Source organism: Vicugna pacos, chromosome 9, assembly GCF_048564905.1.
Source record: "Vicugna pacos chromosome 9, VicPac4, whole genome shotgun sequence".
Classification (NCBI taxonomy): domain Eukaryota; kingdom Metazoa; phylum Chordata; class Mammalia; order Artiodactyla; family Camelidae; genus Vicugna; species Vicugna pacos.
Window position 1 is genome coordinate 24,282,545 of NC_132995.1, and position 25,871 is coordinate 24,308,415.

The window sequence follows — 25,871 nt, forward strand, 5'->3', positions numbered from 1 at the left end:
ATATGCAGAGGTATTATTTCGAAGTAATTTTACAGTGAAAACTGCACCAAATTCAAACCGGCAAGAGGAAAGAAGCTGAGAAACCAGAGTAAGTGTTTCTACTGTAACTCGTTCCCTTTATGCTAGATGAACGAATGCTTCTTCACATGCTCAGTTCTGAGAGTGAATGTGTGCAAAAGCCATATATCACTCAGCTTGTAGGGAACACACAGTTTCTTTTGAGTGGGGAGATACACTACATATATATATATATATATGGGGAGGTACTAGCTCCAACTAGGTTTTGCACTGAAAACTTAATGAACTTAAAACCGACACTAGGAAACATACGGAGAAACCAGATAAGTGTTTCAACTGCAAACCATTCACTTCATACTAGATGAAATAACACATCACCCCATGCTCAGTTCTGAGATTTGAATGTGTGTGAAAGCCATCTATCACATAGCATGTAGGGAAAACATATTTCCTTTAGAGAGGGGAACTACTCTACATACGTATATATGGGGAGGTATAAGTCCCAACTCGCTTTTACAATGAAAACGGAATGAACTGCAAACCAGCCAAAGGAAACATAATGAGAAACCCGAGTATGTGTTTAACTGCTACCAATTCCCTATATGCTAGATGAACGAACGTCTCTCCACATGCTCAATTCTGAGAGAAAAGTGTGTATGATAGCCGTCAATCAACTAGCTTGTTGGGAACACACAGTTTCTTTTCAGTGGGAAGACACAATACATACATATATATGGGGAGGTACTAGCTACAACTTGGTTTTACAGTCAAAACTGCGTGAACCTCAAACCCCTAATAGGAAACATAATAGAAACCCGAGTAAGTGTTTCTACTGCAAAATATTCCATTTATGCTTGATGAAAGAACGTCTCCCCACATGATCATTTCTGAGGGCTGAATGTGTGCAGAAGCAATCTATCACTTAGCTTGTAGGGAAAACACATATTCTTTAGAGTGCGGAACTACAATACATACATATATATGAGTAGGGAGAGTTCCATCTCGGTTTTACGGTGAAAACGGCATGATCTACAAATCTGCACCAGGAAAAATACTGAGAAATCAGAGTATGTGTTTCTACTGCAAACCATTTCCTATATGCTAGATGAATGAGTGTCTCACCAAATGTTCAATTCTGAGAATTAAGTGTGCATGAGAGCGATCAATCACCAGGCTTGCTGGGAACACACAGTTTCTTTTCTGGGAACTACAGTAAACAAATATATATGTGGAAATACTGGTTCAAACTCGGTTTTACAGTGAAAACTGCATGAACTTCAAACCAGCACTAGTAAACATACTGAGAAATCAAAGTAATTCATTCTACTGCTCCCCATTTTCTTTATGCTAGCTGTATGAAAGCCTCTACACATGCTCTATTGTAAGAGTAGAATATAAGTCATAGACATCAATCACACAGCTAATTGGGAACATACAGTTTGTTTTGAGATGGGAATTACCCTATATATATATATATATCTGCAGAGGTACTAGCTCAAATTCGGTTTTACAGTGAAAATTGCGTGAACTTCAAACTGGCACTAGGAAACTTACTGAGAAATAAGAGTGGGTATTTGTACAGCAAACCATTCCCTTTATGCTAGATGAAAGAACACCTCTCCACATGCTGCGTTCTGAGAGTTGAATGCTTGTGAAAGCCATCTATCACTTAGCTTGTAGGGAACACACAGATTCCATTGAGTCGGGAAATACACACCATAAATATATATATATATATATATATATGGGGAGGAACTAGCTCCAACTAGATTTCACAGAGAAAATTGCATTAACTTCAAAATGGCACTAGGAAACATCATGAGAAACCAGACAATTGTTTCTACAGCAAACTATTCCCTTTACGCTAAATGAACGAACTTATCACCACATGCTCAATTCTGGGAGATATGTGTGTGTGAAACTGATCATTCCGGTAGCTTGTAGGGAACAATTTCTTTTCAAAGGTATATTACACTACATATATATATATGGGGAGGTCCTAGCTCAAACTCAGATTTACAGTGAAAACTGCATGAAATTCAAACTGGCACTAGGAAACACACAGATAATCCAGAGAAAGTGTTTCTCCAGAAAGAATTTCCATTTGTGCTAAATGAAAAAAGAGCTTTCCACATGCTCAGTTCTGAGAGGTAACTGTGTGTGAAAGCCAACCTTCACATAGATTGTTGGGAACACAAAGTTTCTTTAGAGTTGGAGAAAACATTTCATAATGTATATGAAGAGGTACTAGCTCCAAAACTGTTCTACAGTGAAAATTACAGGAAACTCAAACAGGCAATACAAAAAAACCCTGAGAATCCAGAGAAAATTTTCCCCTGCATCCCGTTGGCTTTATGCAACATGAACGAACGTCTATTCACATGCTCAGTTTTGAGAGATATGTGTGTGTGAAAGCCGTCCTTAACCTAGCCTGATGGGAACACAAAGTTTCTTTTAGGTTGGTAACTACACTACATACATATATATGGGGAGGCAATAGCTCCAACTCGTTTTTAAATTGAAATCTGCAGTAAATTCAAACAGGCACTATGAAACAGACTGAGATAACAGTGTAAGTGTTTCCCCTGCAACTCATTCCCTCTGTGCTGAATTAACGAATGTCTCTCCACATGCTCATTTCTGAGAGATAAATGTATGTAAAAGCTGTCCTTCAAACAGTTTGTTGGGAACACAAAGATTCTTATCAGTTAGAAACCAGACTACATAAATATTTATGGGGAGGTATATGCTCCAAATATTTTTAACAGTTCAAACTGCAGGAACTTCAAAAAGGAACAAGGAAACAGAATGAGAAACAAAAGTGTTTCTCCTCCAACACATTCCCTTTGTGCTAGATGAATGAACGTCTCTCCACATGCTCTGTTCAGAGGGATAAGTGCGTGTGAAAGCCGTCCTTCACCAAGCTTTATGGGAACATAAAATTTCCTTAGTTGGAAATGACAGTACGTACATATCTATGGGGAGGAACTAATTCCAAGTCAGTTTTTCATTGAAAAATGCAGGAACTGAAAACCGGCACTAGGAAACAGACTGAGAAACCAGAGTAACTGTTTCTCCGGCAACCTGTTCCCTTTGTGCTAGATGAACGAACGTCCCTCCATATGCTCAGTTCTCAGTGTTAAGCATGTGTGAAAGCTGTCCTTCACTTAGCTTGTTGGGAACACAAAGTTTCTCTTCAGTTGCAAACTCCACTCCATACATATATATGGGGAGGTACAAGCTCCAACTCGGTTTTACAGTGAAAACTGCAGGAACTTCAAACCGGCACTAGGAAACAGACTGAGAAAGAAGAGTAACAGTTTCTCCTGCTACCCGTTCCTCCATGCTAGATGAACGAACGTATCTCCACATGCTCAGTTCTGACAATTAAGCGTGTGTGACAGGCGTCCTTCACCTAGCTTGCTGGGAACACAAAGTTTCTGTTCAGTTTCAAACTCCACTCCATACATATAAATGGGGAGGTACAAGCTCCAAATCGGATTTACAGTGAAAACTGCAGGAAGTTGAAACCGGCTCTAGGAAACAGACTTAGAAACCAGAGTAAGTGTTTCTCCTGCAACCCGTACCATTTGTGCTAGATGAACGAACGTCTCTCCACATGCTCAGTTCTTAGAGTTAAGCTTGTGTGAAAGCCGTCCTTCAACTAGCTTGTTGGGAACACAAAGTTTCTCTTCAGTTGCAAACTCCAATCCATACATATATACGGGGAGGTACAAGCTCCAACACGGTTTTACAGTGAAAACTGCAGGAACTTCAATCCGGCACTAGGAAAAAGACTGAGAAACCAGAATAAGCGTTTCTCCAGCAACCCGTTCCCTTTTTGCTAGATGAAAGAACGTCCCTCCACATGCTCAGTTCTCAGAGTTAAGCGTGTCTGAAAGCCGCCCTTAACCTAGCTTGTTGGGAGCACGAAGTTTCTCTTCAGATGCAAACTCCACTCCATACTTATATATTGGGAGGTACAAGCTCCAACTCGGTTTTACAGATAAAACTGCAAGAACTTCAGACCGGCACTAGGAATCAGACTGAGAAACCAGAGTAAGTGTTTCTCCTGCAAACAGTTCCCATTTTGCTAGATGAACGAACGTCTCTCCACATGCTCAGTGCTGAGAATTAAGCGTGTGTGAAAGCCGTCCTTCAACTAGCTTGCTGGGAACACATAGATTCTCTTCAGTTGCAAACTCCACTCCATACATATATATGGGGAGGTGCAACCTCCATCTCGGTTTTACAGTGAAAAGTGCAGGAACTTCAATCCGGCACTAGGAAACAGACTGAGAAACCAGAGTAAGTGATTTTCCTGCATCCCATTCCTATTTTGCTAGATGGATGAACGTCTCTCCACATGGTAAGCTCTCAGGGATAATTGTGCATGAAATCTGTCATTCACCTAGCCTGTTGGGAGCACAAAGTTTCTTTCCAGGTTCAAACTACACTCCATACTTATATATGGACAGCTAGCTTCTCCAAATCAATTTTACAGTGAAAACTGAAGCAAATTCAAACCGGCATAAGGAAACAGACTGCAAAACAGAGTATGTCTTTCTCCTGCAATCCGTTCCCTTTGTGCTAAATGAACGATCGTCTCTCTACATGCTCAGTTGAGAGAGATAATTGTGTGTTAAAGTGGTCCTTCTCCTTGCTTGTTTTGAACACAAAGTTTTTTTTCCAATTTCAAACTGCACTACATACATATATATGGGGAAGTAATTGCTCCAACTCGCTTTAACAGTGAAAAGTGCAGGAATTTAAAACTGGTACTAGAAAATAGACAAAGAAAGCAGACTAAGTGTTTCACCTGCAATCCGTTCCCATTGTGAAAGATGGACAAACGATTCTCCACATTCTCAGTTATGAGATATAAGTGGAGGGAAAGCCATCCATCACATAGCTTGATGGGTACACAAAGTTTCTTTTCAGTTGCAAAATCCACTACATACATATATATGAGAAGATACTGGCTCCAGAAGGATTTTACAGTGAAAACTGCAGGAATTTCAAACAGGTACTTGGGAAAAGACTGAGAAAGAAGAGAAATTGATACACTTGGAAACTGTTTCCCTTGTGCTAGATGAATGAACGTCTCTCCACATGCTCAGTTCTGAGAGATAATGCTGTGTGAAAACCTTCCTTCACCTATCTTGTTGGGAACACAAAGATTTTTCAAGTTTCAAATTTCAATACAGATATATATATATATATACGAAGGCAACAGATCCATCTTGGGTTTACAGAGAAAACTATAGAAACTTCAAACCGGTTATAGGAAACAGACTGAGAAACCAGAGTAAGTGTTTCCCCTGTAACCCGTTTTTTTGGGCTAGATAAAGGAACGTCTCTCCACATACTCAGTTCTGAGAGATAATTATGTGTGTAAGACGTCATTCACCAAGCTTCTTGGGAACACAAGATTCTTTCCAATTTCAAACCCCACTCCACACATATATTTGGGGAGGAACTGGCTCCAACATGGTTTTACGGTGAAATGTGCAGGAACTTCTGAATGGAACTAGGAAAATAAGAAACCAGAGTTAGTGCTTCCACTGCAATCCGTTCCCTTTTTGCTAGTTGAATGATCGTCTCTCCACATGCTGAGGTCTGAGAGATAAGTGAGTGTGAAAGCCGTCCTTCATCTAGCTTGTTGGGAACATAAAGTTTCTTTGAAGTTTCAAATTCCACTACATACATATATGGGGGAGGTATTGGCTCCAACACGGTTTTTCAGTGAAAACTGCAGGAACTTCAATCTGGCATAAGGAAACAGACTTAGAAAACAGCGTAATTGTTTCTCCTGCAATCCGTTCCTCTTGTGCTAGATGAACGAACGTATCTCCACATGCTCTGTTCTGAGAGATAACTGGGTGTGAAAAACGTCCTTAACCTTGCTTGATGGGAATACAAAGTTTCTTTCGAGTTTCAAACTCAAATACAAACATATATATGGAAAGGTACCATCTCCAACTCGGTTTTACAGTGGAAACAGCAAGAACTTCAAATCGGCACTAGGAAACTGAGAAAGCAGACTAAGTGTTTCCCCTACAACCCGTTCCCTTTGTGCTAGATGAACGAACGTCTCTCCACATGCTCAGTTCTGAGAGAAAATTGTGTGTGAAAGCCGAACTTCTACTAGCTTTGTGGTATCACAAAGTTTCTTTCCAGATTCAAAATCCACTACATAAAAATATATGAGGAATAACTGGCTCCAACACTGTTTTTCTGTGAAAACTGCTGGAAATTCATATCACTACTAGAAAACAGACTCAGAAAGCAGAGAATTTGTTACACTTTCCAACAGTTCCCCTTGTGCTAGATGAATGAACATATCTCCACATGCTCAGTTCTGAGAGACAATTGTGTGTGAAAGCCTTCCTTCAGATAGCTTGTTGGGAACACAAAGATTCTTTTCAGCTACAAACTCCACTACATACATATATATGGGGTGGTACTGTCTCCAACTCAGATTTTCAGTGAAAACTGCAGGAACTTTCAATGGACACTAGGAAACAGACTGAGAAACAGAGTAAGTGTTTCCCCTGCAACCCGTTCCCTTTTTACAAGATGAACGAACTCTATCTATATGCTCTGTTCTCAGAGATAAGTGAGTGTGAAAGCCGTACTTCACCAAGCTTGTTGGGAACACAAAGTTTCTTTCCAGGTTCAAACACCACTACATACATATATATGGGGTGGTAACAGCTCGAGGACAGTTTTACAATGAAAACGGCAGCAACTTCATATCAGTACTAGGAAACATACTGAAAAAGCATAGTATGTGTTTCTCCTGCAAACAGTTCCCTTTATGCTAGATGAACGAATGTCTCTGCACATGCTCAGTTCTGAGAGGTAAGAGTGAGTGAAAGACATACTTCACGTAGCTCGTTGGGAACACAAAATTCTTCCCATTTTGAAATTCCACTACATAGAAATATATGGGGAGGTTCAGGCTCTAAGTCAGTTTTATGGTGATAACTGCAGAAATTTCAAACTGGCATTGGAAAACAGACTGAGAAAACAGAGTATGTGATTCTACTGCTACTGTTTCCATTTGTGCAAGATGAACGAACGTCTCTCCACATGCTCAGTTCTGAGAGATAAGTGTGTGTGAAAGCCAACCTTCATCTAGCTTGTTCAAACACAATTTTCCTTTCAAGTTTCAAACTCGACCACATACATATATATCGGAAGGTACTGGATCCAATACGGGTTTACAGTTAAAACTGCAGCAACTTCAACCAGGCACTATGAAACAGACTGAGAAACATGAATAATTGTTTCTCATGCAACCCGATCCTTTTTGCTTGATGGACGGACGTCTCTCCACATGCTAGGTTCTGAGAGATAAGTGTGTGTAAAAGCCGTCCTTCACCTAGCATGTTGGGAACACTAAGTTTCTTTTAAGTTTCAAACTCCAATCCATACATATATATGGGGATGTAGTGTCTCCAAATCAGTTTTACAGTGAAAAATGAAGGAACTTCAAGCTGGCTCAAGGAAACATACTGAGAAAGCAGAGAATATGTTTCTCCTGCAAAACATTCCCTTTGTGCTAGATGAAAGATCGTGTCTCAACATGCTCATTTCTGATAGGAAATTGTGTGTGAATGCCATCTTTCAACTAGCAAGTTGGGAACACAAAGTTTCTTTCCAGTGTCAAACTCCACTACATACATATATATGGGGAGGTACAGGCTACAACTCGGTTTTACAGTGAAATCTGGAGGAACTTCAAGCCAGCACTAGGAAACAGACTGAGAATGCAGTGTGATTGTTTCTCCTGCCTCACATTCTTTTTGTGCTAGATGAACGAACGTGTCTCCACATGCTCAGTTCTGAGAGATAAGTGAGTGTGAAAGCCTTCCTTCACATAGCTTGTTGGGAACACAAATTTTCGTTCCAGTTTCAATCTCTACTTCATAATTATATATGGGGAGATACTGGCTCCAACATGTATTTACAGAGATAACTGCAAGATCTTCATACCAGCTGTAAGAAACAGACTGAGAAACACGAGTAAGTATTTCTCCTGCATCCCGTTCCCTTTTTGGTAGATGGACGAACGTCACACCACATGCTCTGTCCTGAGAGATAAGTGTGAGAAAACTCCATCCTTCAACTAGTTTGTTGGAACACAAAGTTTGTTTCAAAGTTTAACACCACTGCATACATATATATGGGGAGGTAGAGTCTCCAACATAGTTTTATACGGAAAACTGTAGGAATTTCAAACTGGCACAAGGAAACAGACAGAAAGCAGAGAATGTGTTTCTCCTGCTAAATGTTCCTTTTGTGCTACATGAACGAATGTCTCTACACATGCTAAGTTTTGAGAGAAAAGTGTGTTTGAAAGCAATCTTCACCTAGCTTGTTGGGAACACAAGTTTCTTTCCAGTTTAAAACCCCAATCCATACATATATATTGTGAAATACTAGCTCCAACTCGAATTTATAGTGATAACTGCAGGGAGTTCAAACTGGCACAAGGAAAAAGACTGTGAAAGCAGACTGATATATTCTCCTGCAACACGTTCCTTTTGTGCTAGATAAATGAACGTCTCTCCACATGCACAGTTCTGAGAGATAATAGTATGTAAAACCCGTACTTCAATTAGCTTGTTGGGAACATAAATTTTCTTTCCAGGTTCAAACTCCACTACATATATATATATATGGTGATGTACCAGCTCCAACTCAGTTTTATAGTGAAAACTGCAGGAACTTCAAACCTGTAATAGGAAACAGACTGAGAAAGCAGAGTATGTGTTTCTCCTACAACACGTACCCATTGTATTATATGAACGGACGTCTTACCACATAATAATTTCTGAGACAAAAGTGTGTTTGAAAGCCATTCTTCACCTAGTTTGTTGGGAACACAAGTTTCTTTCCAGATTCAAACCCCAGTACAAACATATATATGGTGAGGTATTGACCCCAACACGTATTTACAGTGAAACCTGTAGGAACTTCGAATCGGCAATACGAAACAGAGTGAGAATCCAGAGTAAGTGTTTGTCCTTCAACCCATTCCCTTTGTACTAGGTGAACGAACGTTTAACCACAAGCTCAATTCTGAGTGATAATTGTGTATGAAAGCTGTCCTTCACATTTCTTGTTTGGACCCAAAGTTTCTTTCTAGATTCAAACACCACTACATACATATATAAGGGGAGGTAAAGGATACAAATCGGTTTTAAGTGAAAACTGCAGAAACTTCAAAATGGCACTAGAAAACCGACAAAAAAAACAGAGTAATGTTTCTCCTGCAACCCGTTCCCTTAGTGCTAGATGAACGATCGTGTCTTCACATGCTCAGTTCTGAGAGATAAGTGTGTGTGAAAGCCGTCCTTCAAATAGCTTGTTGGGAACACAAACATTCTTTCCAGTTTCAAATTCCACTCCATACATATATATGGGGAGGTACTGGCTCCAACTCAGTTTTACAGTTAAAACTGCAGGATATTCAAACCGGCACTAGGAAATAGACTGAGAAAGAAGAGCAATTGTTTCTCCTGCAACCCGTTCCTTTTGTCGTAGATGAACGAACGTGTCTCCACATGCTAAGTTCTGAGGGATAAGTGTGTGTAAAAGCTGTACTTCAACTAGCTTGTTGGGAACACAAAGTTTCTTTCCAGGTTCAAACCCCACTGCATTCATATATATTGGGACGTAGTGTCTCCAACACTGTTTTACACTGAAAACTGTAGGAAGTTCAAAATGGCACAAGGAAACAAACTGTGAAAGCAGAGTGATTGTTTCTCCTGCAACACGTTCCTTTTGTGCTAGATGAAAGAACTTCTCTCCATATGCTGACTTCAGAGAGATAAGTGTGTGTGACAGCATTCCTTCAGCTAGCTTGTTGGGAACAAAAAGTTTCTTTCCAGTTTCAAATTCCACTACATACAAATATATGGGATGGTTCTGGCTCCAACTCGGTTTTACAGTTAAAACTGCAGGAAATTCAAACCGGCACTAGGAAGCTGACTGCGAAACCCGAGTAACTGTATATCCTGAAACCTGATCCCGTTTTGCTTGATGAACGGAAGTCTCTCCACATGCTTAATTTTGAGAAATAAGTGTTTGTAAAAGCTGTACTTAAACTTGCTTGTTAGGGACACAAAGTTTCTTTCCAAGTTCAAACCCCAATCCATATATTTATATGGGGAAGTAGGGTCTCCAACTCGGTTTTACAGTGAAAACTGTAGGAACTTCAAGGCAGCACCAGGAAACAGACTGATAGAACAGAGAATTTGTTTCTCTTTCAAACTGTTCCCTTTGTGTTAGATGAATGAACGTGTCTCCACATGCTCATTTCTCAGAGTTAATTGTGTGTGAAAGCCGTTCTTCACCTAGCTTGTTGGGAACACAAAGTTTCTTTCCAATTTCAAATTCCACTACATGCATATATATGGAGAGGTACTGGCTCCAACTCGGTTTTACAGTGAAAAAAGCAGGAACTTCAAACAGGCACAACGAAACATACTGAGAAAGCACAGTAATTGTTTCTCCTGCAAAACGTTCCCTTTGTGATAGATCAACGGACGTCTCTTCACAAGCTCAATTCTAAGAGATAAGTGTGTATGAAAGCCATTCTTCACAGCTTGTTGGGAACACAAAGTTTCTTTCCACTATGAAACTCGACTACATACATATATATGGGGAGGTACTGGCTCCAACTCTGTTTTACAGTGAAAGTTGCTGGAACTTCAAACCGGCACTAAGAAACAGACTGAGAATGCAGAGTAAGTGTTTCTATTGCAACATGTTCCCTTTGTGCTAGATGAACTAACGTCTCTCCACATACTCAGTTCTAAGTGACATGTGTGTGTGAAAGCCGAACTTCACCTAGCTTGTTGGGAACACAAAGTTTCTTTCCAGTTTCTAACTCCGCTACATACGTATTACTGTAAAGGTACCGATTCCAACTCGGTTTTACAGAGAAAAATGCAGGAAATTCAAAATGGCACTAGGAAAAAGATTGAGAAACCAGAATAAGTCTTTCCCCACAACCGTTCCCTTTGTGCCACATGAACGAACATCTCTCCACATACTCTGATATCAGAGATAAGTGTGTGTGAAAACCATCCTTCACCTAGCTTTTTGGGAACACAAAGTTTCTTTCCAGTTTCAAACTCCAGTACATGCACATATATGGGGAGGTACTGGCACCAACTCTGCTATTAAGTGAAAATTGCAGGAGCTTCAAACTGTTACCAGGAAACAGACTGAGAAAGCAGAGAAAGTGTTTCTCCTGCAACCCGTTCCATTTGTGCTAAATGAATGAATGTCTCTCCAAATGCTCAGTTCTAAGAGATAACTGTGAGTGAAAGCCGTCTTTAACATACCTTGTTGGGAACACAAAGATTTTTTCCTGTTTCAAACTCCACTACATACATATATATGGGAAGGTACCGGCTACAAAACGGTGTTACAGTGAAAACTACAAAAATTCCCAACAGGTCTTGAAAACAGACAGAGAAAGCATAATAAGTGTTTCTCCTGCAACCCGTTCTCTTTGTGCTAGATGAAAGAACGTCACTCCACATGCTCTGTTCTTTGAGATAATTGGGTGTGAAAGCCGTTCATCACCTAGCTTTTTGGGAACACAAAGTTTCTTTCCAGTTTCCAAATCCACTACATACTTTTATATGGGGATGTGCTTTCTCGAAATCGGTTTTATATTGAAAATTGCAGGAACTTCAATCCAGTTCTACTAAGCAGACTGAGAAAGCAGAGTAAGTGTTTATCTTACTACCCGTTCCCATTGTGCTAGATGAATGATATTCTCTCCACATGCTCAGTTCTGAGAGATAAATGTGTGTGAAAGTCATTGTTCACCTTGCTTGCTAGCAACTCAAAGTTTGTTTCCAGTTTCCAAATCCACTATATACATATATATTCAGAGGTACCGGCTCCAACACGGCTTTATACTGAAGACTGCAGGAACTTCAAACCGATTCTAGGAAACAGACTGAGAAACTAAGGTAAGTTTTTACCCTATAATCTGTTCCCTCTGTGCTAGAATGAAAGTCTCTCCACATGCTAAGTTCTGAGAAATAAGAATGTTTGTACCCGTCCTTCAACTAGCTTGTATGGAACACAAAGTTCTTTCAAATTTCCAACTCAACCACATAAATATATATGGGGAGGTACTGGCTCCAACATGGTTACACAGTGAATACAGCAGAAACTTAAAATCAGCACTAGGAAACAGGCTTAGAAGGCAGAGTCATTGTTAATCCTGCAACCCGTTCCTTTTGTGCTAGATGAACGAACGTCTGTCCACATGCTCGGTTCTGAGAGATAAGTGTGTGTGAAAGCCTTCATTTGCCTAACTTGTTTGGACACAATGCTTGTTTCTAGATTCAACTCCATTACATACATATATATATATGGGGAGGTACAGGACCCAAATCGGTTTTTATTGAAAACTTCAGAAACTTCTTACCAGCACTTGGAATCAGACCAAAAAAACACAGTAATGTTTCCACTTCAAACCGTTCCTTTAGTGCTAGATGAACGATCATCTCTTAACACGCTCAGTTCTGAGAGATAAGTGTGAGTGAAAGCCATCCTTCACCTAGCTTGTTGGAAACACAGAGATTATTCCAGTTTCAAACTCCACTGCATACATATATTTGGGGAGTTATTGGCTCCAACACTTTTTTACGGTGAAATGTGCAGGAACTTCTTACCGCCACTAGGAAACTGAGAAACCAGAGTAGGTGTTTCCCCTGCAAACCGTTCTCTTATTGCTAGTTGAAAGAACGTCTCTCCACATTCTCTGTTCTGAGAGATAAGTGTGTGTGAAAGCCGTCCTTCACCTAGCATGTTGGGAACACAAAGTTTCTTTGCAGTTTCAAATTCCCCTACATAAATATATGGGGGAGGTACTGGCTCCAACACTGTTTCACAGTGAAAGCTGCTGGAACTTCAAACCGGCACTAAGAAACAGACTGAGAATGCAGAGTAAGTGTTTCTCTTGCAACATGTTCCCTTTGTGCTAGATGAACTAACGTCTCTCCACATGCTAGGTTCTAAGTGATTTGTGTGTGTGAAAGCCGAACTTCCCCTACCTTGTTGGGGACACAAAGTTTCTTTCCATTTTGAAATTCCACTCCATACATATAAAGGGGGAGATACTGGCTCCAAATCGGTATGACAGTGAAATCTTCAGGAAATTCAAACCGGCAATAGAAACAGACTGAGAAAGCAGATTAAGTGTTTTTCTTGCAAACTGTTCCCATTGTGCTACATGAACAAACGTATCTCCACATGCTCAGTTCTGAAAGAAAATTGTGTGTGAATACCGTCCTTCATCTATCTTCTTGGAAACACAAAGTTTCTTTCCAGTATCAAACTCAAATACATACATATATGTGGGGAGGTTCTGGCTCCAACCCGGATTTACAGTGAAAACTGCAGGAACTTCAAACCTGCACTAGGAAATAGACTGAAAAAGCAGAAAAATTGTTTCTCCTGCAAACCGTTCCCGTTCTGCAAGATGAAAGAACCTCTCTCCATTTGCTCAGTTCTGAGAGAAAAGTGTGTGTGAAAGCCGTCCTTCACTTAGCTTGTTGGGAACACAAAGTTTATTACACTTTCAAATTACATTACAATCATATATGGTGGAGGTACTGGCTCCAACACAGTTTTACAGTAAAAACTGCAGGAACTTCAAACCAGTAATAGGAAACAGACTGAGAACAGAGTAAGTGTTTCTCCTGCAACCCGTTCCCTTTGTGCTAGATGAACGAACGTCTCTCCACATGCTAATTTCTGAGAGATAAATGTGTGTGAAAAACTTCCTTCACCTAGCTTGCTGGGAACACAAAGTTTCTTTTCAAATTCAAACTCCACTCCATACATAAATATGGGGAAGTACTGGCTGCAACTCAGTTTTACAGTGAAACCTGCAGAAACGTCAAACCGGCACTAGGAAACATTGAGAATGCAGAGAAAGTGTTTCAAATGTAACCCGTTCCCTTTTTGCTAGATGGGCAAACGTCTCTCAACATGCTCAGTTCTGAGAGAAAATTGTAAGTAAAAGCCGTCCTTCACCTAGCTTGTTGGGAACACAAAGTTTCTTTCCAGTTTCAAACTCAAATACATACATATATATGGGGAGGTACTGGCTTCAAATCCGTTTTATAGTGAAAACTGCAGGATCTTCAAACGGACACTAGGAAATAGACTGAGAAAGCAGAGTAAATATTTCTACTGCAAACCGTTTCCTTTGTGCTAGATGAAAGAATGTCTCGCAACATTCTCAGTTCTAAGAGATAAATGAGTATGAATGCTGCCTTTCACCTAGCTTGTTGGGAACAAAAAGTTTCTTTCCAGTTTCAGACTCCACTTCATATGAATATATGGGAAGATATTGGCTCCAACACGGTTTTACAGTGATAACTGCAGGAACTTCAAACCGGCTCTAGGAATCAGACTGAGTATGCAGAGTACGTGTTTCACTTCAAACCGTTCTTTTTGTGCTAGATGGACGAAAGTCTCTCAACCTGCTCAGTTACAAGACGTATGTGTGTGTGAAAGCCATTCTTCACTTAGGTTTTGGGAACACAAAGTTTCTTTCCAGTTTCAAACACGTCTACATACATATATATGGGGAAGTACTGGCTCCAACTCGGTTTTACAGTGAAAATTGCAGGAAATTCAAACCGGCTCTAGGAAACAGAATGAGAAAGCAGAGAAAGCGTTTCTCCTGAATCCCGTTCCCTTTTTCCCACATGGACGAATGTCTCACCTCATAGTCAGTTCTGAGGGAAAAGTGTCTGTGAAAGCCTTCCTTCAACGTTCTTGTTGGGAACACAAAGTTTCTTCCAGGTTCAAACTCCACTACATACATATATATGGGGAGAAACTGGCTCCAACTCTGTTTTACAGTGAAAATTGCAGTAACTTCAAACCGGCACAAAGAAACAGACTGAGAATCCCGAGTAAGTGTTTCCCCTGCATCCCAATCGCTTTTTGCTTGATGGACGGAATTCTCTCCACATGCTCAGGTCTGACAGATAAGTGTGCGTAAAAGCCGTACTTCACATACCATGTTGGGAACACAAAGTTTGTTTCCATGTACAAACCCCAATCCATACATGTATATGGGGTGGTAAGGTCTCCAACTCTGTTTTAGAGTGAAAACTGTGGGAACATCAAGCCAGAACAAGGGAACATACTGAGGAATCAGAGATAGTGTTCTACTGCAAACCGTTCCCCTGTGCTAGATGAATGAACGTGTCTCCACATGTTCATTTCTGTGAGGTAAGTGTGTGTGAAAGCTGTACTTCACCTAGCTTGTTGGGAACACAAAGTTTATTTCCAGTTTCAAATTCCAATACATACATATAAATGGAGAGGTGCTGGCTCCAACACCGTTTTACAGTTAAAAATGTTGGAACTTCAAACCAGCACTAGGAAACAGACTGAGAAACACGAGTAAGAGTTCTCCTGCAACCTGTTCCCTTTGTGCTAGATGCACGAACATCTCTCCACATGCTCACTTATGAGAGATATGTGTGTTGGAAAGCCATCCTTCACCAATTTGTTGGGAACACAAACTACCTTTCCAGATTCAAACTCCAACACGTACATATATAAGGGGAAGTACTGTCTCCAAACCAGTTTTACAATGGAAACTGCAGGAACTTCAAACCAACACAAGTAAACAGACTGGGACATCAGTTTAAGTGTTTCACCTGCAACCCATTCCCTTTGTGCTAGATGACGAACGTCTCTCCACATGCTCAGTTCTAAGAGATAAATGTGTGGAAAAGCCATCCTTCACCTAGCTTGTAGGGAACATAAAGATTCTATCCAGAATCAAACCCCTCTATGTACATATATAAAGTGAAGTACTGGCCTCAACCTGGATTTACAGTGAAAACTGTAGGAACTTCAAACTGGCAATAGGAAACAGACTGAGAAACCAGGGTAATTTTTTCTAATTCAACAAGTTCCCATTGTGCTAAATGAATTAACGTCTCTCCACATGCTCAGTTCTGAGAGATAAGTGTGCATGAAAGCCATCCTTCACCTATTTGGAAGGGAACACAAAGTTTCTCTCCAGATACAACCTCCACTCCATACATATAAATGGGGAGGTACTGGCTCCAAATCCGTTTTATGGTGAAAACTGCAGGAACTTCAAACCAGCACTAGGAAACAGCCTGAGAAAGCAGAGTAAGTGTTTCTCCTGCAACACGTTTCTTTTGTGCTAGATGAACGAAAGTGCCTCTACTTGCTCAGTTCTCTGAATTAATTGTGTGAGAAAGCCATCCTTCTCCTAGTTTGTTGGGAACAGAAAGTTCCTTTCCAGTTTCAAACCCCAATACTTGCATATATATGGTGATGAATTGGCCCCAACTTAGATTTACTGTGAAAACTGCAGGAACTTCAAACTGGCCAGAAGAAACAGACTGAGAATCCAGAGTAAAAGATTCTCCTTCAACCAGTCCCCTTTGTGCCAGATGAACGTAAGTCTCTCCACATGTTCTTGTCATAGAGATAAGTGTGTGTGAAAGCCTTCCTTCACCTATCTTGTTGGGAACACAAAGTTTCTTTCAAGTTTCAAACTCAAATACATACATATATATGGGGAGGTACTAGCTCCAACACGGTTCTACAGCAAAAACTGAAATAAAATCAAAACGGCACCAGTAAACAGAATGAGAAATCAGAGTATGAGTTTCACCTGCAAACAAATCCCTTTATGCTAGATGAAAGAACGTCACTCCACATGATTAGATCTGAGAGGTAATTGTGTGTGTAACCCGTCATTAACCTAGCTTGTTGGGATAACAGAGTCATTTTCTGTTGGAAACTACACTGCATACATATATATCTGGAGGTACTAGCTCTGACTCGGTTTTACACTAAAACTGCAGGAATTTTTAACCAGCACTAGGACACAGATTAAGAAACAAGAGAAAGTGTTTCTCCTGCAACCCATTCCACTTGTGGTAGATGAATGAACATCTCTCCACATGCTCAGTTCTGAACGATATGTGAGTGTGAAATCTGTACTTCACTTAACTTGTTGGGAACACAAAGTTTCTTTTCAGTTGGAAACTCCACTATGTACATATATTTGGGATGATATAATCTCCAACTCGGTTTTACAGTGCAAATTGAGGGAACTTAAAACCGGCACTAGGAAACAGACTGAGAAACCAAGTAAGTGTTTCTCCTGCAACCGTTTCTCTTTCTGCTAGATGAATGAACGTCTCTACATGCTCAGTTCTGAGATATAAGTGTATGTCATAGCTGTACTTCAACTGTCTTGTTGGGAACACAAAGCTGCTTTTCAGTTGGAAATTACACTACATAATTATATATTAGGAGGTACTAGCTCCAAGTCGGTATTACAGTGAAAACTGAAGGGAATTCAATCCGGTACTAAGGAAGAGACTGAGAAAGCAGATTAACTGTTTCACCTGCAACCTGTTCCCTTTGTCCTAAATGAATGAACATCTCTCCACATGCTCATTTCTGAGAGATAAGTGTTTGTGAAATTCGTAATTCACATAGCCTGTTGGGAACAGAAATTTTCTTTTCAGTTGGAAACTCTACTACGTACATACATATGGCGCAAAACTAGCTCCAACTCGGTTTTACAGTGAAAAGTGCCCGAACATCAAACCGGCAATAATAAACAGACTGAGAAACCAGTAAAAATGTTTCCCCAACAAACCGTTCCCTTTGTGCTAAATGAACGAATGTCTGTCCAATGGTAAGTTCCAAGAGATAACTGTGTGGAAAAGCCGTCCTTGACCTAGCTTGTTGGGAACACAAAAATTCTTTTCAGTTGGAAATTACACTTCATACATATATATGTGGAGTTACAAGTTACAACCTGTTTTTACAGTAAAACCTGAACGAAATCTAAATGGCACTAGGAAACAAACCCAGATAAACAAGAGTAAGCGTTTCTCCTGCAAACCGTTCCTTTTGTGCTAGATGAACGAACGTCTCCCCACATTCTCAGCAATAAGAGAAAAGTGTGTGTGAAAGCCGTTCTTCACCTAGTTTATTGGAAACTCAAAATTTCTATTCAGTTGGAAACTATACTGCATACATATATATGGGAGGTACTAGCTCCAAATCTTTTTTTACAGTGAAAACTGCAGGAACTTAATAACGGTGCAAGGAAAAAGACTGAGAAACAGGAGTAAGTGTTTCTATTGACAACCTTAAACTTTTGCTAGATGAATGAAACTCTCTCCACATGCTCAATTCTGAGAGATATTTTTATGTGAATGCCATCCTTCACCCAGTTTGCTTGGAACACAAATATTCTTTTAATTTGGAAAATAAACTAGATACATATGTATCAGGATGCACTAGCTTCAACTCGGTTTTACAGTGTAAACTGCAGGAACTTCAAAATGGCACTAGGAAACAGACTGAGAAACCAGAGTAATTGTTTCTTCTGCATCCCAATCCTATTGTGCTAAATGAACGTAACTCTCTCCACATGCTCAGTTTTGAGAGATATGTGTGTGCGAAAACCGAACATCACCCAGATTTTTGGGAACACAAAGTTTCTTTTCAGTTGGAAATTCCATTAAGTACATATATATGGGGAGGAATTGACTCCAAATAGGTTTTACAGTGTAAACTGCAGAAACTTCACACCGGCAGTAGAAAGTAGACTGAGAAACTATAGTGTGTGTTCTGCCCGTCACCCGATCGACTTTTGCTTGGTGAACGAAAATCTCTCCACATGCTCAGTTCTGAGAGATAGGTGTGTGTTAAAGCTGAATTTCACCTAGCTTGTTGGGAACACAAATTTCCTTTTCAGATGGAAACTACACTATGTAAATATATATGGGAAGTACAAGCTGCTACTTGATTTTACACGAAAAACTGCAGGAACTTTAAATCGTCACTAGGAAACAGACTGAGAAAGAAGAGTAATTTTTTCACCTGCAACCTCTTCCCTTTGTGCTAGATGAACGAACGTCCATCCATATGTCAATTTCTGACAGATTTTTGTGTGTGGAAGCCATCCTAAACCATTCTTGTTCGGAACAGGAAGTTTGTTTGCGTTTGAGAACTCCACTACATACATACATATGGGGCAAAACTAGCTCCAACATGATTTTACAGTGAAAATTGCAGGAATTTCAAACTGGCACTAGGAAACAGACTGAGAAACACGTGTTAGTCTTTCTACTCCATCCCATTCCCTTTGTGCAAGATGACTGAACGTCTCTCCACATGCTCAGTTCTGAGAGAAAAGTGTGTGTGAAAGTGTTACTTCACATATCTTGTTTGGAAAACAATGTTTCTTTTCTGTTTGAATCTCCACAACATACACGTATATGGCGAGGTGGAATCTTCAACATGGTTTTACAGTGAAAACTGAAGGAAATTCAAAACGGCACTAGGAAGCAGACTGAGAAACATGAGGTAGTCTTTCTCCTGCATCCTGTTCCCTTTGTGCTAGATCAAGAACCTCTCCCTGCATGCTCAGTTCTGAGGCTAAACTATGTGTCAAAGACGTCCTTCACCTAATGTGTTCTGAACACAAACTTATTTGGTTTTGGAAACTCCACTTCATACGTATATATGGGGAGGTATATGCTCCAACTCGGTTTTACATTGAAAATTGCAGGAAATTCAAAGCGGCACTTTTAAACAGTCTGAGTGGCCAGAGTAATTGTTCCTACTGCAAACAGTTCCCTTTGTGCTAGATGAACAATCGTCTTTCAACATGCTAAGATCTGAGAGTGAAGTGTGTGTTAAAGCCTTCCTTCAACTAGCTTGTTGGGAAGACAAAATTTCTTTTCAGTTTCTATATCCTCTCTCTCTCTCTCTCTCTCTATATATATATATATATATATATATATATATAGATTATATATTATTATATATTATATATATTATTATATATATAATATATATATATATATTATATATATTTTATATATATTATATATATATATTATATATATATATTTGGGAATTACTAGCTACCACTATATTTTACAGTGAATAATTGTAGGAAATTCAAATCAGTATTTGGAAAAAGTCTGAGTAAACAGAGTAAGAGTTCCTCCTGAAATTTGTTCCCTTTATTGTGCTAGATGATGAAAGTCTCACCACATGCTCAGTTCTGAGAGAAAAGTGTGTGAAAGCCATCCTTCACATTTTTTGTTTTGAACACAAAGTTTCTTTTTAGTTGGAATCTCCACTACATACATATATATGGGGTGTTACTGGCCCCAACTCGGTTTTAAAGCGAAAACTGCAGGAAATTCAATCCGGCACTATGAAACAGACTGAGAAACCAGAGAAATTGTTTGTCCAGCAAACCTTTCCATTTGTGCAAGATGAACGATCGTCTCTCCACATGCTCAATTCTGAGGGGTAAGTGTGTGTGAAAGCCGTCCTTCACCTTGGTTATTGGGAACACTAAATTACATTTCAGTTGGATAATCCACTACATACTTATATATGGGGAGGTCCTATCTCCAACTCGGTTTATCAGTGAAAACTGCAGGAACTTCAAATATGCACTAGGAAACAAACTGACAATCCAGAGTAATTGTTTCAGATGCAACCCGTTCCCTTTGTGCTTGAAGAACGAAGTCTCCACACATGATGAGTTCTGAGAGTTAAGTGTGTGGAAAGCCATACTTCACATAGCTTGTTGGGAACACAAAGTTTCTTTTCAATTGGAAACTCCAGTACATACATACATATGGGGATGTCCTAGTTTCACCACGGTTTTACCATGAAAAACTCAGGAACTTGTAACTGGCAGTAGGAAACAGACTGTGAATCTAAAGTAATAGTTTCTTCTACAACCTGTTTCCTTTTTGCTAGATGAACGAAAGTCTCTCCACTTGCTCAGTTCTCAGAATTAAGTGTGTGTGAAAGTTGTACTTCACCTAGCTTTTTGGGAACACAAAATATCTTTTTAATAGGAAACGGCACTACATACTTATATATGGGTAGGTTCTAGCTCCAACACTATTTTACAGTGAAAACTGCAGGAATTTCACACCAACAGAAGAAAGCAGACAAGCAGACTGAGAAACCATAGTATGTGTTCCGCCTGTCACCCGTTCAATTTTTGCTAGGTGAACGAAAGTCTCTCCACATGCTCAGTTCAGAGAAATAGGTGTGTGTTAAAGCTGAACTTCACCTAGCTTGTTGGGAACACAAAGTTCCTTTTCAGTTGGAAACTACACTACCTAAATATATATGCGATGTACTAGCTGCTACTCAGTTTTACACTGAAAACTGCAGGAAATTAAATCTGACACTAGGAAACAGATGAGAAAGAAGAGTAAGTATTTCCCCTGCAACATCTTCCCTTTGTGCTAGATGAATGAACGTCTCTCTACATACTCAGTTCTGAGAGATAAGTGTGTGTGAAAGTCGTCCTTCACCAAGCTTGCTGGGAACACATAAGTTCTTTTCAGTTAGAAACACCAATACATATATAAATATGGGGAGGTAGAAGCTCCAATTTGATTTTACAGTGAAAATTACAGGAACATCAAACTGGCAATAGGAAACAGACTTGGAACGCAGAGTAAGTGTTTCTCCTGCAACCGTTTCTCTTTCTGCTAGATGAATGAACGTCTCTACATGATCAGTTCAGAGATATAAGTGTGTGTCAAAGCTGTACTTCACCTATCTTGTTGGGAACACAAAGTTGCTTTTCAGTTGGAGACTACACTACATAATTCTATATTAGGAGGTACCAGCTCCAAGTCGGTTTTATAGTGAAAACTGCAGGAACTTCAAACCGGCACAAAGAAAAACTGAGAAAACAGATTAAGTGTTTCACCTGCAACCTTTTCCCTTTGTCCTAGATGAATGAAAGTCTCTCCACATGCTCATTTCTGAGAGATATTTGTGTGTGAAAACCATAATTCACATAGCCTGTTGGGAACAGAAATATTCTTTTCAGTTGGAAACCCTACTACACGCATACATATGGCACAAAACTAGCTCCAACTCGGTTTTACAATGAAAAGTGCTGGAAAATCAAACTGGAAATAATAAACAGACTGAGAAACCAGAGAAATTGTTTCCCCAGCAAACCGTTCCCTTTGTGCTAGATGAACGAAACTCTCTCCACATGCTATATTCCAAGAGATAACTGTGTGGGAAAGCTGTCCTTCACCTATCTTGTAGGGAACACAAAGATACTTTTCAGTTGGAAAATGCACCTCATACATATATATGGGGAGGTACAAGCTGCAATACTTTTTTACAGTAAAATCTGCACGAACATCAATATGGCACTAGGAAACGAACTGATAAAAAAGATTAAGTGTTTCTCCTACAAACCGTAACATATGTGCTAGATGAACGAATGTCTCTCCACATTCTCAACTCTTAGAGAAAAGTGTGTGTGAAAGCCTTTCTTCACCAAGTTTGTTGGAAACTCAAAATTTATATTCAGTTGGAAACTACACTGCATACATATACATGGGAGGTACTAGCTCCAACTCTGTTTTATAGCGAAAACCGCAGGAACTTAATAACGTCACAAGGAAAGAGATTGAGAAACTGGAGTAAGTGTTTCTCTTGAAAACCATAATTTTTGCTAGATGAACGAACCTCTCTCCACATGCTCAAATCTGAGAGGTAATTTTGTGTGAACACCGTCTTTCACCTAGCTTGCTTGGAACACAAATATTCTTTTAATTTGGAAAATAAACTACATACATGTGCAATGGATGCACTAGCTTCAACTCGGTTTTACAGTGAAAACTGCAGGAACTTCAAACCGGCACTAGGAAACAGACTGAGAAACCAGAGTAATTGAATCTCCTGCAACCCGTTCCCTTAGTGCAAGAAGAAAGAACATCTGTCCACATGCTCAGTTCTTAGTGGTAAGTGTGTGTGAATACCTTCCTTCACATAGCATGTTGGGAACAAAAATTTATTTTCAGTTAGGAAGTACACTACATACATATATAAGGGGAGGTAGAAGCTCTAGCTCGGTTTTACAGTGAAAACTGTGTGAACTTCAAACTGGCACTAGGAAATAGACTAAGTAACCAGAGTAAGTGTTTCTCCTGCAACCCAATCCCTTTGTTCTAGATGAATGGACGTCTCTTCATATGCCCAGTTCTGAGAGATAAATGTTTGTGAAAGACGTCCATCAGCTCTCTTGTTTGGAACAAAAATATTCTTTTCAGTTGGAAAATACTCTACAGTCATTTATATGGGATGTAGTAGCTCCCGTTCGGTTTTACAGTAAAAATTGCATGAACTTCAAACCGGCAATAGGAAACAGACAGAGATAGCAGAGTATGTGTTTCCCTGCAACCCTTTCCCTTTGTGTTAGATGTACGAACGTTTCCCCACATGCTAAGTCCTGAGAGATATGTGAGTGTGAAAGTCATCATTCATCTACCTTGTTGTGAAAGCAAAGTGTCTTTTCATTTAGAAAACCCTCTACATACATACATATGGGGAGGTAGTAACTCCAGCTCGGTTTTACAGTGACAACTGCATTAACTTCTATTCAAACTAGGAAACAGAATGAGAATGCAGAGTAACTGTATCTCCTGAAGCCCGTTCCCTTTGTGCTAGATGAAACAACGTCTCTTCACATGCTCAGTCCTGAGAGTAAAGTGTGTATGAAAGCCATCCTTCACCTAGATTGCTGGGAATACAAAGATTCTTTTCCATTAGAAACAACACTACATACATATTTATGCAGAGTCAGTAGCTCCAACACGGATTTACAGTGAAAACTGCATGAACTTCAAAGTGGTACAAGGAAACATACTGATAAACCAGAGTAAGTGTTCCCTGCAACACGTTCCCTTAGTATTAGATGAACGAATATCTCTCCACATGCTCAGTTCAGAGAGATAAGTGTTTGTGTAAACTTTACTTCACCTAGCTTGCTGGGGACACTTAGTTTCTTTTGCTTTGGAAACTACACTACATACTTACATATGGGAGAGTACTAGCTTCAGCTGTTTTTTACAGTTAAAAATGCATTTACTTCAAACCAGCACTAGGAAAGAGCCTGAGAAGCCAGAGAAAGTATTTCTCCTGCAACCCGTTCCCTTTGTGCTCGATGAATGAACTTCACTCCAAATGCTCAGTTCTCTGAGTTATGTGTGTTTGAATACCGTCCTTCACTTTGCTTGTTGGGAACACAAAGTTTCTTTTCATTTGAGAACTACAGTACATGCATATAAAAGGGGAGGTCCTAGCTCCATCTCACTTTTTCATTGAAAAGTGCATGAGATTCAAACCGGCAGTATGAAACAGACTGAGAAACCAGAAAAATTATTTCCCTGCAACCTGTTCCTTTTGTTCTAGATTAATGAAAGTCTCTCCACATTCTCAGTTCTGAAAGATAAGAGTGTGTGAAATCCTTTCTTCTCCTAGCTTGTTGGGAAATCAAAATTTCGTTTCTGTTTGAAATTACACTACATATATACATATGGTGAGACTGAAGGTTCATCTCTATTTTACCGTGGAAATGGCATGAACTTCAAACCGGCAGTATGAAACAGACTGAGAAACCAGAGGAAGTGTTTCTTCTGCAACCGGTTCCCTTTGTGCTAGATGATTGATCATCTCTCCGCATGCTCATTTCTCAGAGACTACTGTGTGTGAAGGTCGCACTTCACATAACTTGCTGAGAACAAAAAATTCCTTTTTAGTTGGAAACTACACTACATACATATTTTTGGTTATGTACTAGCTGTAGCTCGGTTTTACAGTGAAAACTGCATGAAAATCAAAGCGGACCTAGGAGACAGATTGAGGAACCAAAGATTGTCTTTCTCCTGCAAACCTTTCCCTTTGTGCTAGGTGAATGAACGTCTCTCCACATGCTAAGTTCTGAGAGAAAAGTGTGTTAGAAAGCCTTCCTTGAAGTAACTTGCTGGAGGCACAAAGTTTGTTTTCAGTTGGAAATATAGTACATACATATATATCTAGAGGAACAAGCTCAAGCTCGGTTTAACAGTGAAAATATCATGTACTCCAAACTGGCACTAGGAAACAGACTGAGAAACCAGACTATGTTTTTTATTGCAAATTGTACCCTTTGTGTTAGATGAATGAAAGTCTCTACACATGTTCAGTTGTCAGAGATAAGTGTGTGTGAAAGCCTCCCTTCACATAGCTAGTTGGGAGGTTAAAATTTATTTTCAGTTGGAAACGATACTACATACATATATATGGGGAGGTACTAGCTTCAGCTCGTTTTTACAGTGAAAACTGAATGAACTTCAAAGTGGCACTAGGAAACAGACTGAGAAACCAGAGTAAGTGCTTCGCCAGCAACCCATTTCCTTTGTGCTAGATGAACGAACATCTCTCCACATGCTCACTTCTGAGAGATTAGTGTGTGTGAAAGCCGTCCTTCTTCTCTTTTGTTGGGAATACTAAGAATCTTTTCATTTGGAATCTGCACTACATACATACATATGAGGTGGTACTATCTCCAGCTCGGTATTGCAGTGAAATCTGTATAAACTTCAAATAGCCTCTAGGAAACACAGTGATAAACCAGAGTAATTGTTTCTCCTGAAACCCGTTTCCATTGTGCTAGATGAATGAACATATCTCCAGATGCTCAGTTCTCAGAGAAAAGTGTGGGTGAAAAGCATACTTCACATAGATTGTTGGGAAGACATACTTTTTTTTCAGTTCGAAACTACACTATATAATTATATATGGGGAGGTACTGGCTTCAGCTCGGTGTTACAGTGAAAACTGCAGGAACTTCAATGCAAAACTAGGAAAAAGACTGAGAAACCAGAGTTAGTGTTTCCCTGCATCTCGCTCCCTTTTGTTAGATGAACGAAAGACTCTCCAGATGCTCA